Below are 16,713 nucleotides of genomic sequence, written 5' to 3'. Positions count from 1 at the left end.
TTTGTCTACTGGCAGTCGATGGGGTCCATCTGACAGAAGGGGAAGAGCATCTTGGGTCATAGGCTTGCCAAGCTGGTAAAGAGGGCTTTAAACTAGATTTGCTGGGGGAGGGGAACCTCAGTCCATCCCAATTCAGCCAGTCTGATGCCAGGGCCAGCAATAGGTGCCCAGAGACTGGAGAAGGATCACAGGTCAGCAGGAGACTGCCAGAAGAGCAGCGAAAAGGAATTTCGGGCAGTAAGGCAGATTCATTGGGGGCTCAACTGAAATGCCTCTACGCAAACGCACGGAGCATGGGGAACAAAAAAAGAGGAGCTAGAGACATGCGCATACCTGCAAGGCTACGACCTTATTGGCATCACAGAGACATGGTAGGATGGCTCTGATGACTGGAGCATTGGAATGGAGGGATAAAGGCTTTTTAGGAAGGACAGGCAGGGGAGAGGAGGAGGGGGTGTTGCGCTCTATGTCAATGACCAGCTGGAGTGCCTGGACCTAGGGATGGAGGATGAGCCGACTGAGAGCTTATGGGTCAGGATTAAAGGGAAGGCAGGAATGGGAGACATTATAGGTGGTGACTGGTACAGGCCACCTGACCAGGAAGACCAAGCGGATGAGGCCCCCTACAGACAGATAGGAGTAGCCTCACGTTCACAGGCCCTGGTCCTCATGGGGGACTTCAACCACCCCGATATCTGTTGGAAGGACAACACAGCTGGGCACAAGCAATCCAGGAGGTTCCTGGAATGCACTGATGATAACTTCCTTCTCCAAGTGGTAGAGGAGCCGACGAGGAGAGGTGCCATGCTGGACCTTGTTCTCACCAACAAGGAGAGCATGGTAGGGGATGTGAAGCTCTAGGGCAGCCTTGGCTGAAGTAACCATGAAATGATGGAGTTCAAGAACCATAGGGCATCAAGGAGGGCATGCAACAAGCTCACCACCCTGGACTTCAGGAGAGCAGACTTTGGCCTCTTCAGGGACTTACTTGGTAGAGTGTCCTGGTTTCATTGGGATTTGTTTTCAGTTTGTGGCCAGCTATGGTGATCAAGGCCTTTAGCAGTTTATTCCAGGGCAGCTGACCCTGGCTGGCCCACAGGTGTGTTCTATAGCATTAACATCAAGCTCACTATAAAAGAGAAGGCTTGGGGGGAAGAAAGAGGCTCTTCCTGTTCTCCCTTCTTCCTCATTTCCAATGATTGTGATTCCTAGAGCAACTTGCTAGTGCTCTGTAGATAAGTATAATTTTGTCTCTTTTGTGTTGTTATTTATATTGATTTCTTTATTTCATTAAATCTGTTTAGCTTCAACCTAAAAGTTGCCCTCCTTTTCCCAATTCCCTTCCTCATTTGGGGAAGGGACATTGAGTGAGAGAAAAACTGTTTATTGTTTAGCCCTGTGTGCAGGGTAAACATGTACATAGAGTCCCTTGGGATAAAGCCCTGCAGGGAAGAGGGGCTCAAGAGAGCTGGTTAGTATTCAAGGACAACCTTCTCCAGGCTCAGGAGCGATGCATCCTGACAAAGAGGAAGGCAGGCAAAAATGCCAGGAGGCCTGTATGGATGCAGAAGGAGCTCCTGGATAAACTCAGGCACAAAAAGGAAGCCTACAGAGAGTGGAAGCAAGGGCAGGTAGCCTGGGAGGAATACAGGGATATTGTCCAAGCAGCCAGGGACCAGGTTAGGAAAGCTAAAGCCCTGATAGAATTAAATCTGGCCAGGGATGTCAAGGGCAGCAAGAAATGCTTCTATAGGTATGTCAGGGTTAAAAGGAAGACTAGGGAAAATGTGGGCCCTCTCCAGAAGGAAACAGGAGACCTGGTTACCCAGGATATGGAGAAGGCTGAGGGACTCAACGACTTTTTTGCCTCACTCTTCACCAACAAGTGCTCTAGCCTCACCACCTAAGTCGCAGAAGGCAGAGGCAGGGCCTGGAAGGATGAAGAACCACCCACTGTAGGAGAAGATCAGGTTTCAGACCATCTAAGGAACCTGAAGGTGCACAAGTCCATGGGACCTGATGAGGTGCATCCACGGGTCCTGAGGGAACTGGTGGATGAAGTTCCTAAGCTGCTATCCATCTTTTTTTTGAGAAGTCGTGGCAGTCTGGTGAAGTTCCCACTGACTGGAAAAGGGGAAACATAACCCCCATCTTCAAGAAGGGAAAAAAGGAAGACCTGGGGAACTACAGGCCAGTCAGTCTCACCTCTGTGCCTGGCAAGATCATGGAGCAGATCCTCCTGGAAACTATACTGAGACACACGGAAATCAAGGAGGTGATTGGTGACAACCAACATGGCTTCACCAAGGGCAAATCATGCCTGACAAATTTGGTGGCCTTCTATGATGGGGTTTCAGCATTGGTGGATAAGGGAAGAGCGACTGATGTCATCTACCTGGACTTGGGCAAAGCATTTGACACTGTCCCGCATGACATCCTTGTCTCTAAACTGGAGAGACATGGACCTGATGGATGGACCACTCAGTGGATAAGGAATTGGCTGGATGGTCGCACCCAAAGAGTTGCGGTTAACAGCTCGATGTCCAAGTGGACACCAGTGACGAGTGGTGTTCCTGAGGTCAGTATTGGGACCGGTGCTGTTTAACATCTTTGTCAGCGACATGGACAGTGGGATTGAGTGCACCCTCAGAAAGTTTGCCGATGACACCAAGCTGTGTGGTGTGGTTGATGCGCTGGAGGGAAGGGATGCCATCCAGAGGGACCTTGACATGCTCGAGAGGTGAGCCTGTGCGAGTTGCATGAAGTTCAACAAGTCCAAGTGCAAGGTCCTGCACGTGGGTCGGGGCAATCTCAAGCACAAATATAGGCTGGGCGGAGAATGGATTGAGAGCAGCCCTGAGGAGAAGGACTTGGGGGTGATGGTTGATGAGAAGCTCAACATGAGCCGGCAGTGTGCGCTTGCAGCCCAGAAGGCCAATCGTATCCTCGGCTGCATCAAAAGCAGTGTGGCCAGCAGGTCGAGGGAGGTGATTCTGCCCCTCTACTCTGCTCTCGTGAGACCCCCACCTGGAGTACTGCATCTAGCTTTAGTGCCCCCAACATAAGAAGGACATGGATCTGTTGGAGTGAGTCCAGAGGAGGGCCACAAAGATGATCAGAGGGCTGGAGCACCTCTCCTATGAAGACAGGCTGAGAGAGTTGGGGCTGTTCAGCCTGGAGAAGAGAAGGCTCCGGGGAGACCTTCTAGCAGCCTTCCAGTACCTGAAGGGGGCCTACAGGAAAGCTGGAGAGGGACTTCTTATAAGGGCGTGTATTGATAGGATGAGGGGTAATGGTTTTAAACTGAAAGAGGGTAGATTTAGATTAGATCTTAGGAAGAAATTCTTTACAGTGAGGGTGGTGAGATACTGGAACAGGCTGGCCAGAGAAGTTGTGGATGCCCCCTCACTGTCAGTGTTTAAGGCCAGGTTGGATGGGGCTTTGAGCAACCTGGTCTCATGGAAAGGTGTCCCTGCCCATGGCAGGGGTGTTGGAACTAGATGATCTTTAAGGTCCATTCCAACCCAAACCATTCTATGATATTCAACTTTGTCAATGCATAAAATGGATCTTTTTAAAAAAAAGATAGTGGGCCCCCTCTACTGTTAAACACAAGTAAATGCTGTTGCATATTTTATTTTCTTAAACTAGAGCAAATATGAAAAAGAGGGAATAGGAGTACTGAGGAAAATATAGTAGCCAATATCTCTGTAATTTTTTCTTTCTTCATTAATACAGCATGGCATTATATGTGAAGATGAGGGATGCTATTTTCACTTTATACATGTGGTCACAATCTGTAGAGTTTCAGGAAAAATGAAAGACAACTTACAGGACTCTGTGACCTAATTTAAATAAATGCTCTCAAATTTGTTTTCGTGTTCAGCACTGCTTGTCTGTTGTATAGCTTGCATGTTTTGGCTGCAGAACTTCAAACCACTATTGTTTTTCTTCTGTACTTCCATCTGTGGGACATCACTCAGGCTTCAGGATTTTATTTATTGATGTGGAAATATGTATTTGAATAATAGATTCTTTTTATAATAGAAATTAAACTTTTAAAAAATAAATGTAATTGTAGCCATATTTTTACACTGATGTCTGGGGAAAAAGAAGTCTTCAATTTTATTTCCTGATGCTGGTAAAGAATAGAGATGCATCAGGTATGGGTTACTTACCTAATTACTGATGAATCTACAAAAATTACTGTCAAAGATATGGAGAGGGGCTTCTCTGGATCAGTTTCATAGATGTTTTAACGATAGCAGTTTGGTGTTGCTTTTAAATTAGTGAGAACATTAAAGGTTCTTTCATTGGTACTAATAAATGGATTTCTTAAGACCTGTTCTAACACTATAAATGCAATTTCCTTATCTCTGCACAAATTTTTAGATCTAGTAAAGAGAACCTTGCCAGATGTATTTAGAAGTCCTTTGAATGATCTAGATTTTATTTTAAAAAATAAAAAGGTATATGTGAAAAGCAGCCTTTGTGGTATGCAAAGAGAAGGATTTATTTTCCTGATCTGTTGTCTTTCGTCTTTTATGTATGAAAATCTTGGAACTTCTTGATAAAGGATAGGAAAGAATTTTTACTGTATTATGTGTGCCATTAGTAGAAGCAGGAAATGGGATTTTCTTAATTTTAGCCTGAGCAAAAACTAGCTCAATATCCCTTTACGACAGGATAATGGGAGCTGAGTTACCATACCCTTACTACAGTTGAAGATAGGAAGTACATAAGAATCTGAGGCAATGTTGTAGAAAGTACGTTCAGAAGACATTTACATTATATTTCTATATTTTTAATGCAGTCCTTTGAAAATGTTTTCAAAGGTCAGACCTCTCCTGCTGTGCAGTGCTCTCTAGGATGGCAATTATGGGAGGGGAAAACAGATTTTCAGAAAGCTTTAGCTTCAAGTGGTGTTTTGAAAACAATATAGCATTGTCATTAGAAGTCTGAAAGGCTCTGTGCTTCTTCAAGATTGATTACATTATTGTTTGTTTGTTTGTTTGTTTTTTTGTTTGGTGTTTTTTTTTTAATCCCAACAAGCATGTGTTACGCAAGCAGAGACAGTATTGTTTTCTCCCTTGAAATAACTTCATATATATTCAGGTCCAGATTTACTTTTAAATCTACTCTCAGTCCATTTAGAATTGAAGATGACTAAAAAGACCCCACCTGGAGTACTGCATCCAGTTCTGGGGCCCCCAACATAAGAAGGACATGGAGCTGTTGGAACGAGTCCAGAGGAGGGCCACGAAGATGATCAGAGGGCTGGAGCACCTCTCCTATGAAGACAGGCTGAGAGAGTTGGGGCTGTTCAGCCTGAAGAAGAGAAGGCTCTGGGGAGACCTTCTAGCAGCCTTCCAGTACCTGAAGGGGGCCTACAGGAAAGCTGGAGAGGGACTTTTTACAAGGGCATGCAGTGACAGGACAAGGGGTAACAGTTTTAAACTGAAAGAGGGTAGATTCAGATTAGATCTTAGGAAGAAATTCTTTACTGTGAGGGTAGTGAGACACTGGAACATGTTGCCCAGAGAAGTTGTGGATGCCCCCTCACTGTCAGTGTTTAAGGCCAGATTGGATGAGGCTTTGAGCAACCTGGTCTAGTGGAAAGGTATCCCTGCCTGTGGCAGGGGGGTTGGAACTAGATGATCTTTAAGGTCCCTTCCAACCCAAACCATTCTATGATTCTATGAAAAACCAGCACCTTTGTAAGAAATGGGATTTGCAATAACTGGTGTTGGAGGGTCATCGCTATAAATTTTCATTAATTAATTGTGTGTTTTTAAAAATCTGTATATACTTACCTTCACTTTACTCTCTTTTTCTCTTCTGGTACTTCAGCATATCTAGTCTTTCAGGCTTGCAATATTGTGGTCAAATTTTTTGTCAAAACTGCACTCTCAAAATTCTACACTTCCTTTAAAGCATGTTTCTAAATTCCTTACTCTCACTTTCTGATCCCAAAAGCAAAATTTATGCTTATTCTGATGTTTTCGGTTATCTATTGTGATCTGTTATCTTTTGGTCTGCCCTTTTTTCCCTCTGCTGTAATATGCAGAACACTGTTGTTAAACAACCTCCTATTGTCCAGCTGAGGTTTCTGCTTTTGTTCCTAAACATATTGTTGAATGAAATTACTCGCTCTCTTTTTTCCACTTCACATGAAGTTAAAGCTCAAATTACTCATCTTAAAATCTATGCACAATTTCCATTTCAGAAATTCTTTTCTGCTAGCTTTCCCCTCTTGCATGTTATCGTGTCTTTTAACCGTTAGTTGGCTGAGCACTGTTTTCTTTCCCTCCCTCCCTTCCTTCCCTAAGAATGGTTGTTTGGTGTGGTTCATCCAGCACAGCATTTTGTTTCTGACTGAGGCCATAAGCAAGTCCTTAGGAAAAAGTATAAGAACAGCACAAGCATATATGGTAAGCTTCCTTAAGACTTTTTAATCTCCCAGACATTTTCACCTGAGAGACTTTCCAAGCAGGATGCAGGTCTGTTGCGTTTAAGAGGGCTAATTTGGCAGAAGCTAAACCCCCTTGTGTTCCAGCTTGTCCTCAGATATTAGAGGGGCTGGGGGTGGCTGAGCTTAGCCTCTCAGTGATGCCCGATTTGACACCTTGGATTTTGGCTGAAATAGGCCAAAGTCCACACTATCAGTCCGCCTGCGTTCAACAACTAACATGTTGAACTAACACAGGTCCGGATGCACGAATAGTGCAGGGCCCAGTCGCAGTCGATGAACTAACACTGTTCCAGATTATGCCATAAATCTGGGCGCATCCACTGAAATAAAATCCTCGCAACCAGATCCATGGTTAAGGTAATTTATTCAAGCAATAGATACAGATTCTTTTAGATTGGCGGTGATGAATACACTGTCTGCAAAGCACGCTTAGGTACCAGTGTACATATATATGTTGCAAGATGACTATATAGCGCTACTACTACGATTACAAATACAAGCTTGATTTCTAAGTTTCCTGGGGAAGCACCTGGTATAACCAAGTGTATGAGTCTTACCCAAAGGCGTCCCTATGGGTGAGGAAGAGAGGTTCAGCCCATCGACTGATCCCAGAAGTCCGTAGTGATGTCTCCCTGACTTCTTCCCTACCTTGCCTCTTTCTTCAAGGCCTTTTATACTATTTTCCTAGGTTTAGATGGAGCTTGAGTGACTCTAGGCATGCATACCTTTAGTATTGATTGGTGCAAAATTATCTCGCTTTGATTTTTAAGTTATAGACTAAGAAAAAATCAGAGAACGTGCTCAGGGGCAGAGGGAGGCAGGTAGCTTTTGGGATAGAGGTGTGTTTTGGTATTATAATGAGATTATAATGAGCAAAGTTCATCCATAGGACATGATTTCACCACAGTCGCTAGCTCAGCAACCAGCTTTCTGGTTGGAATGGGGTATTATTTCTTATTTGACAGTAGCTATGTGATTTATCAGTTACAAGGTACCATGGAGTTCCTGTACCTGCCTCATTAGTACAGAGCCTGGCCACAGTTATCTCCACACCATTCCACCCTCCGTTCTCTCAGAGTTAGCACACCAAGCTCCCTTGGTGCCGAACATGTAAGAATGCAGGCCAGGTTGCCTATAAAACCATCACGGAGCAGATTCCTTACATGCCAACCACGTCCCACCCCTAGATGCTTTCTTAGTTCTATAGGATGTGGATATAACTTTATTCTCAGTAAGTGTGCCTACAATAATTAGTTTAAATAAGTTGCCCCCTGGTACTTACTCCACAGGGTCCTATCAAGTTAATAACATGAAATGGATTTCTCTTCCATAAACTTACCTAGCAGGCCCTTCAGCTCATAGAAACTTTTGGTATCTACAGCAACTCTTTGCAAGGAGTTCCACAGTTCAACTATTTATTACATGAAGAACTAGGTTGTTTATCTGTGAATGTTATCCCCAGTAGCTTCATATCATGCCCAGTTCTCCAATCAGAATACAGAACAAAGTATTTATCCCTATCCCCATGTCACGGTTTAAAGCTGGGCCGGCTATTAAACCATGGCAGACGCTCTCTATTAACCCTCCCCTGCCCCCCTGAGAAGGGAAAGGGAAAAGGGAGAGAGACTTACTGGTTGGAATGTTAAAACAGTTTTAATGAACTATAATAATGAAAAAGAGTATAATAATAATAATAATGGAAATAATAAAATATGTACAAATATATACAAAACCAAGATCGAGCTCCCCCGATGTCAGCCACGTCACCACCAGCACTGCAGGGCAGGCTCCAGGAAGGCCCAGGCTGGGCCCAGTGATGGATGGGAACTGGATTCAGGGATGCATGGATTGGGATTGGGGGCAGCAGGAAAATGGAGAGAGTCCTCTTTGGACACCAGCCATAGGAGAAGGGCCAAGACCCTCCTGATCCCCCCGCTTTATACTGAGAATGATGTGTATGGGATGGAATACCTTTGTTGGTCAATTTTGGGTCACCTGCCCTGTCCGCTCCTCCCTGCAGGTGCAACCCTTCTGTGGCTCTTCACTTGTAATCAGTGAGGAATTTAGCAGTGACCTTGGCTTCTCTAAGAATAAGTACAGCAAGAGCCTTTCTGTATACCATTCCTACCGGTACCTCAGTGATAACTACAAACTTTGAGCGTTATCAGTCCTAGAAGCAGACACTGTCTGCAAAACATGCAGTTAGTTTCAGAAAGTGCAGTTACTTAGAAGAAACTTAGTTGAAAGTAAAAATCACTGAAAGGAAAATTGGTCTGTTTTAGGCCAGACCAGGACACCCCTCTCCCTATACATAATCTCGTAGATGGGTTTGCCTCTCTCTCCTGTATTTATTTGCTTACATTCTGTTTTTCTATAAATTTGCAGTGTACTGTCATGGGCTTGACCTAATTATGAAAACTTGAATTAATTTAAAAAAGCATCCCCTGTTCCATAATGGTAAGTGATAGGACAGCATAGAGAATCAGAAAGCCACATAGGTTGGAAGGGAGTTTCTGAGATCTCTAGTCCAGCCTCCTGCTAGAGCAGGTTGCTCAGGGAATGTCCATTTGGGTTTTGAATGTCTCCAAGGATGGAGTTTCTACAGTCTCTCTGGGCAATCTGTTCCCGTGTTTGACCACTCTCATGGGAATTTTTTTTCCTTACATCCAGTCAGAATTTCACATATTCCAACTTGTATCTGCTGCCACTTGTCCTATCCCTGTGCGCCTCTGCTAAGAGTCTCACTCCATCTTCTCTACACCCTCCTATTAGGTAGCTGCAGATAGCAGTAAGATCTCTGCTTAGCCTTCTCTTCTTAAGGGTGAACAAACCCAGTTTTCTTAGCCTCATCTTTGTGGCCCTCATCTGGACTCACTCCAGTATGTCAATGTCTTTCTTGCACTGGGAAGCCCAAAACTGAACATGGTACTCTCCATGTGGTCTTAAGATGGGGAAAATCACTTCCCTTGGTCTCCTGACAACATTTTTTATTAATACAGCCCAGTGTGTGGTTGGCCTTCATTCCTGCAAGGGTACACTGCTGAAATGTATTAGCTGCTTCTCCACCATGAATCCCATGTCTTTTTCTGGAAAGCTGTTTTCTGGCTAGACAGCCCACCATCTATACCATTGCATGGGGTTATTCCATCCCAGCTACAAGACTTTATTAAACTCCCTGACATTCCTGCCTACCCATTTTTCCAGCCTGTTTATGTCCTGAATAGTAGCCCTGCCCTCCAGTGTATCAATCGCCCCCATTCTAGTATTGTTAAAACTGCAGTTCTCTATTGCAGATGTAGAAAACTCAGATTTAGTAGCAGACTGGAGGTACAGGGGAAAAGGAGAAAGTCAGATTTGTGAGTGCTCAAGACTAAACATGTCTGAAGAATAAAAGGAACATTTTATCATCAGGAAAAAACTGCTAGTAATGTCATTAATAATGAATGTTGTTCAAACTGTATTTGAATGGGGACAAAGTACAAGAGAGTATCTGCTTGCTAAGGTCAGTGAAAAGCAAGATGAGAAAAAGGCCAAAAAGATGTTACTAAGGAGTGTTAGGGACTTCTTCAGGTACCATAGCTTTTCTCCAGCTCTGGGATCCTATGTGCCATAAATACCGATTGGCTTACCTCTGCAGCTACTGAGTTTGCCATATAGTGTTTACAGTGCACTCAGAGGAGCTCAGCAAGAAGCATATTTCTCAGTTTCAGCATAGTGCCTGCCACTTTGCCTCTCACATAGCTGATATGTCATTCCTCTCATCCTCCAGTCACTTTATGTCACCTTGTGTACAATAAATTATATCCTTGGTGCTTTCAGTTTCATCAGTTGAAAAAAATCATAGAATCGTTTTGGTTGGAAAGGACCTTTAAGATCATCAATTCCAACTGTTAACCTAGCACTGCCAAGTCCACCACTAAACCATGCCACTAAGCACCACATCTACACATCTTTTAAATACCTCCAGGGATGGTGACTCAACCACTTCCCTGGGCAGCCTGTTCCAATGCTTGATAACCCTTTCCGTGAAGAAATCTTTCCTAATATCCAATCTAAACCTCCCCTGGCACAACTTGAGACCCTTTCGTCTCATCCCTATCACTTGTTACCTGGGAGAAGAGACTGACACCCGCCTCGCTGCAACCTCCTTTTAGGTAGTTGTAGAGAGCTACAAGGTTTCCCCTGAGCCTCCTTTTCTCCAGACTGAACAACCCCAGTTTGATCAGTCGCTCCTCATAGGACTTGTGCTCTAGACCCTTCACCAGCTTCGTTGCCCTTCTTTGGACTCTCTCCAGCACCTCAATGTCATTCTTGTAGTGAGGGGCTGTCGATCAACACCCCCAGGTCCTTTTCTGCCAGGCAGCTTTCCAGCCACTCTTCCCCAAGCCTGTAGCGTTGCATGGGGTTGTTGTGACCCAAGTGCAGGACCCAACACTTAGCCTTCTTGAACCTCATACAATTGCCCTCGGCCCATCGATCCAGCCTGTCCAGATCCCTCTGCAGAGCCTTCCTACCCTCAAGCCGATGAACACCCCCACCCAAATTGGTGTCATCTGCGAACTTACTGAGGGTGCACTCTATCCCCTCATCCAGATCATTGATGAAGATATTAAACAGAACTGTCCCCAATACTGAGCCCTGGGGAACACCACTTGTGACTGGCCGCCAACTGGATTTAACTCCATTCACCACAACTCTTTGGGCTCAGCCATCCAGCTAGTTTTTTACCCAGCAAAGCGTACATCCATCCAAGCCATGAGCAGCCAGTTTCTCCAGGAAAATGTTGTGGGAAACGGTGTCAAAGCCTTTACTAAAGTCTAGGTAGACAACATCCACAGCCTTTCCCTCATCCAGTAAGCGGGTCACCTTGTCATAGGATGGGTGTACGCTTCACGCCAGCTGCATGAGGTTCAACAAGGCTAAGTGTCAAGTCCTGCCCTTGGGGCACAACAATCCCATGCAACGCTATGGGCTTGGGGAAGAGTGGCTGGAAAGCTGCCTGTCAGAAAAGGACCTGGGGATGCTGGTCGATTGCTGGCTGAATATGAGCCAGCAGTGTGCCCAGGTGCGGAGAAAAGGACTCAGCACACGATTCAATATGAATCAAGCATAAGCCGTTTATTACAAAAAACAAGCCCCTTTTTATAACATATTTGCTTCCGTACATGCAGCCAGGCACTGTCCATGCAAAACCTGATTGGTTGCCCTGCTTCTGCCACACGCTGTCCACGCGCCTTTCTGTAACCTCCCATTGGTCAGTCCTTTCATCATCTTTTTGTGCTGTAACATGATCTTGCAGGTGCTAAGTCTGGCACTGTTCACAGTGATGTCTGCGGTCAAGTATGCAGAGGCTCCATGGGAAGCACACAGGAGATTGGCCTGTGGCTCAAACTTGGAGAGCTTGTTGACTTCAGCTCTTGATTCTTTCCGTTAGCTATAACAATATCCCCCAACACCCAGGTGGCCAAGGTGGCCAACAGCATCCTGGCTTGTATCAGAAATAGTGTGGCCAGCAGGACTAGGGAAGTGATTGTCCCCCTGTACTCAGCACTGGTGAGGCTGCACCTCAAATACTGTGTTCGGTTTTGGGCCCCTCACTACAAGAAAGACATTGAGGTACTGGAGTGAGTCCAAAGAAGAGCAACGAAGCTGGTGAAGTGTCTAGAGCACAAGTCTTATGAGGAGCGGCTGAGGGAACTGGGGTTGTTCAGTCTGGAGAAAAGGAGGGTCAGGGGAGACCTTATTGCTCTCTACAACTACCTGAAAGGAAGTAGCGAGGTGGGTGTCAGTCTCTTCTCCCGGGTAACAAGTGATAGGATGAGAGGAAACAGCCTCAAGTTGTGCCAGGGGAGGTTTAGATTGGATATTAGGAAAGATTTCTTCATGGAAAGGGTTGTCAGGCATTGGAACAGGCTGCCCAGGGAAGTGGTTGAGTCACCATCCCTGGAGGTATTTAAGACGCGTAGACGTGGCGCTTAGGGACATGGTTTAGTGGTGGACTTGACGGTGCTAGGTTAAGAGTTGGACTTGATGATCTTAAAGGTCTTTTCCAACCTAAACAATTCTATGATTCATATGTCTATGGAGCCTTATGGGATTCACCCCAGAGTACTTAAGGAGGTAGCAGATGTTATGGCAAGACCCCTCCTGATTATCTACTAAAGATCTTGGGGGTCTGGGGAGGTTTCTGCTGACTGGAAGCTAGCCAGTGTTATTCCAATTTACAAGAAGGGCGTGAAGGAAGACTCATTAGAAAAAAAGTACAGACCTGTTAGTCTAACCTCTGTACCTGGAAAAATTATAGAGAAGATCATGTAGAATCATAGACTGGCTTGGGTTGGAAGGGACCTTAAAGATCATCTAGTTCCAACCCCCCCCGCCATGGACAGGGACACCTTTCCACTAGACCAGGTTGCTCAAAGCCCCATCCTACCTGGCCTTGAACACTGCCAGGGAGGGAGCATCCACAACTTCTCTGGGCAACCTGTTCCAGTGTCTCACCACCCTCACAGGAAAGAGTTTAAGAAAAGACTGGACATGGCACTTAGTGCCATGGTCTAGTTGACATGGTGGTGTCAGGGCAATGGTTGGACTCGATGATCCCAGAGGTCTCTTCCAACCTGACTGATTCTGTGATTCTGTGATCTGATGGCCTTCTATGATGGCATGACTGGATGGGTAGATGAGGGGAGAGCAGTGGATGTTGTCTACCTTGACTTCAGCAAGGCTTTTGACACTGTCTCCCACAACATCCTCATAGGGAAGCTCAGGAAGTGTGGGTCAGTTGAGTGGACAGTGTGGTAGACTGAGAACTGGCTGAATGGCAGAGCGCAGAGGGTTGTGATCAGCGGTGCTGAGTCTAGTTGGAGGCCTGTAGCTAGTGGTGTTCCCCAGGGGTCAGTACTGGGTCCAGTCTTGTTCAACTTATTCATCAATGACCTGGACAAAGGGACAGAGTGTACCCTCAGCAAGTTTGCTGATGACACAAAACTGGGAGCAGTGGCCAATACACCAGAAGGCTGTGCTGCATTCAGTGAGACCTGGACAGGCTAGAGATTTGGGTGGAGAGGAACTTAATTGTCTTCTTTTAGCCTGCACTCAGGGATAAACAATAACAGTTTTTCTCTCACCCAATGTCCCTTCCCCAACCAAGGAAGGAAATTGGGAAAAAGAGAGAGACTCGTGGGTTAAAATTAAACAGATTTAATAAAGAAACCAATATAAATGATAGCACAAAACACATAAGTATACTTAGCTACAGAGTTGCAGCAGGTTGTTCCAGGAATAGCAGTCATTGGTAATGAGGTGTGAGGGAAAAAGAAAAAAAAAAAAAAAAAAAAAGAAAAGAGAAGAAAGAAAGAAAGAAAGAACAAACAACCAAACAGAAGAGAGGAGAACAAAAACAGCCCCACCTCTCCCCACCAAGCCCTCCCTTTTATGGTGAACTTGATGTTAATGATATAGAATACACCTGTGGGCCAGCCTGGGTCAGCTGCCCTGGATTTAACTGCTAAGGGCCTTGATCACCATGGCTGGCCACAAACTGAAACAAAATCCCAATGAAACCAGGACACTAATGAAGGTCAACAAAGGCAAGTGTAGGGTCCTGCACCTAGGGAGGAATAACCCCATGCACCAGTAAAGGTTAGGGGTTGACCTAGTGGAAAGTAGCTCTGCAGAGAAGGACATGGGAGTCCTGGTGGACAAGTTCGCTGTGAGCCAGCAATGTGCCCTTGTGGCCAAGAAGGCCAATGGTATCCTGGGGTGTGTTAGGAAGAGTGTGGCCAGTAGGTCAAGGGAGGTTATCCTCTCCCTCTGCTCTGCCCTAGTGAGGCCACACCTGGAGTACTGTGTGCAGTTCTGGGCCCCCCAGTTCAAGAAAGACAAGGAACTACTGGAGAGAGTCCAGCAGAGGGCTACAAAGATGATCAGAGGACTGGAGCATCTCTCTTATGAGGAAAGGCTGAGGGAACTGGGTCTGTTTAGCCTGGAGAAGATTGAGGGGGGATCTTATCAATGCTTACAAATACCTTAAGGGTGAGTGTCAAGAGGATGGGACCAGACTCTTCTCAGTGGTGCCCAGCGACAGGACAAGGGGCAATGGGCACAAACTGAAACATGGGAAGTTCCATCTGAATATGAGGAAAAACTTCTTTACTTTGAGGGTGACAGAGCACTGGAACAGGCTGCCCAGGGAGGTTGTGGAGTCTCCTTCTCTGGAGATATCCAAAACCTGCCTGGACACGATCCTGTGCAACGTGCTCTAGGTGAACCTGCTTTGGCAGGGGCTTGGACTAAATGATCTCCAGAGGTCCCTTCCACTTCCAACCTTTCTCTGATTCTACCAAACATCTACAGGAGTCTTGATTGCCAGAGAGGGAGCTCATTTCTGCAACAATACTTTATTATGCAACCAATATCTTAAACGCAGCTCTGTAGTTATGCACTTGTTTCGAGAAGGCAGTCTTGGTCTTTTACTTTCCTAAAGAGGTACCTAGTCCCAGTCTCCTTTGATAACAAAGGACTTCTCTGCTTGTATGTGGACAAGATTATGCATTCTGCAAATTATTCTAGTGAGTCATTAAAAGGTATTTCAACCTCCCTAAAGAGAAAATGGGCTCTTCTCAGACACCTTCTTCCAGAGTATAGTATTCCACTGCTTTGATTCTGTATCAGGGCAGGCATCAGGAATCCCCAAATGCAACTATTACACTGTTTGTAGGCACCCTTCTCACCTGAATACATCATGCCTTGTGCCCTCAGTATCAAGAAAGAGTTTTTGGAAAGAGTTTTTGGCTGGTAGAAATTTTCTTTTGATAGTCCTACAGTGTTGTCTGATTCTTCCTGGAATAATTTTTATAGCGGAAAGAATATACTGCATAACCATGTTAAGGTAAATTAAGCATGGATGGGTTTTTTTCTTTACTGTTGTACATTTCTGCCTTCCATGAACAGCACAATTTCAATTTTGTGCCCTCAAAAAGTCACAGAAGGCATGAACTTGTAATATTTTCATGCATTGCTTTTTGACTAACTGTTCTGTCAAGATAGACCATTTAAATCCCTTTTGACTATACATTATTATAATACATTGCACTGAGTTAGATACAGTTACTGGTATGACTATATCAGGGAGCAGCGTGAGTGGGGCTGCTCACATGTGCCAGGAGCAGAGGATTCCCCTGGTGCATTGGAGAATTGGAGAATTTCTCTCTTTTTTAGAGTTGGTTGGTGGTGTGTTTTTTTTTTTTTCTTCGCCTTTGGTTTTAGAGTCAAGGTATAAATAGACCCAATATTTATTCTTAATGTTAATCTTATGGCATTATCTCATTATCTCAAATCTAATAATAAAAACAATCATTGTCAAAACAAGAATCAATTATAAAACTAAAATACTCCTTCATGATCTGGCCTTTGGATTATGAAGGGGAAATCCAAATTGTAACTGCTCAGCAGTGATAATTTGAGGAATGATCTGGCATGGAGGGCAAGAAGGCCCAACTGCAGAAGGGGTTAAACTGGCTGGAAGCAGGAATGCCGGAGACTCCCTGGAAGAGAGTGAAGTTTCCCTGGGTGATGAGATAAGAAACAGCCTCAGCATTGTCTTGTAGCCATCCTGTAATGGTTCAGGGGCCCAAGCTCAGGGGCCACCTTTGGGTAGCAGAGCTGGGCTGGGGGATGGACCCAGGGCCTGGCTGAGGTGCCCCATGCAACCACTCAGGGGATTGGTGCTGGTGGCAGTGTATATAAGGAATCTGCTTGTGATGCATCTTTGCAGACTCCTTGTAGAACCGCTTATGGCAGGAGGACTCTGCCTAATGCATTGTTCATTAAATTTTTCTTTTATATTTAATCACAAATATGTGTTTAATTTGCCTCGAGGGATACCATAAAAATTCACCAACAATTATAACTTTCAGTTAATGGATTTCATGTTTTACATTCTAATGCATAAAAATCCTTCTGTCTTTAGTTCCTTTTCCACTTGCTGGTAAATGTTATTTTTAGTGAGCTCTTATATGTGTTCTTTGTTAACATTAAAACCAGAATACCCTATCTAAGCAGAGAAAGGATAGTTTGAAATTCAGCTTAGAATTTTGGATGTCTAACTCAAATGTTTCATATAATTTTTTGTCATGTTAGCTTGGTTTGGTTTCAGTCAGTAATCCAGGGGTGATAATGTAATAAAATTACTTAACATATTCTATAAAGATCTGACAAATTTTCTTGCCCCTTTGAAA

This window comes from Nyctibius grandis, chromosome W, assembly GCF_013368605.1.
Source record: "Nyctibius grandis isolate bNycGra1 chromosome W, bNycGra1.pri, whole genome shotgun sequence".
NCBI lineage: Eukaryota > Metazoa > Chordata > Aves > Nyctibiiformes > Nyctibiidae > Nyctibius > Nyctibius grandis.
The sequence above is the reverse complement of the archived record's forward strand: the minus strand, read 5'-3'. Positions refer to the sequence as shown.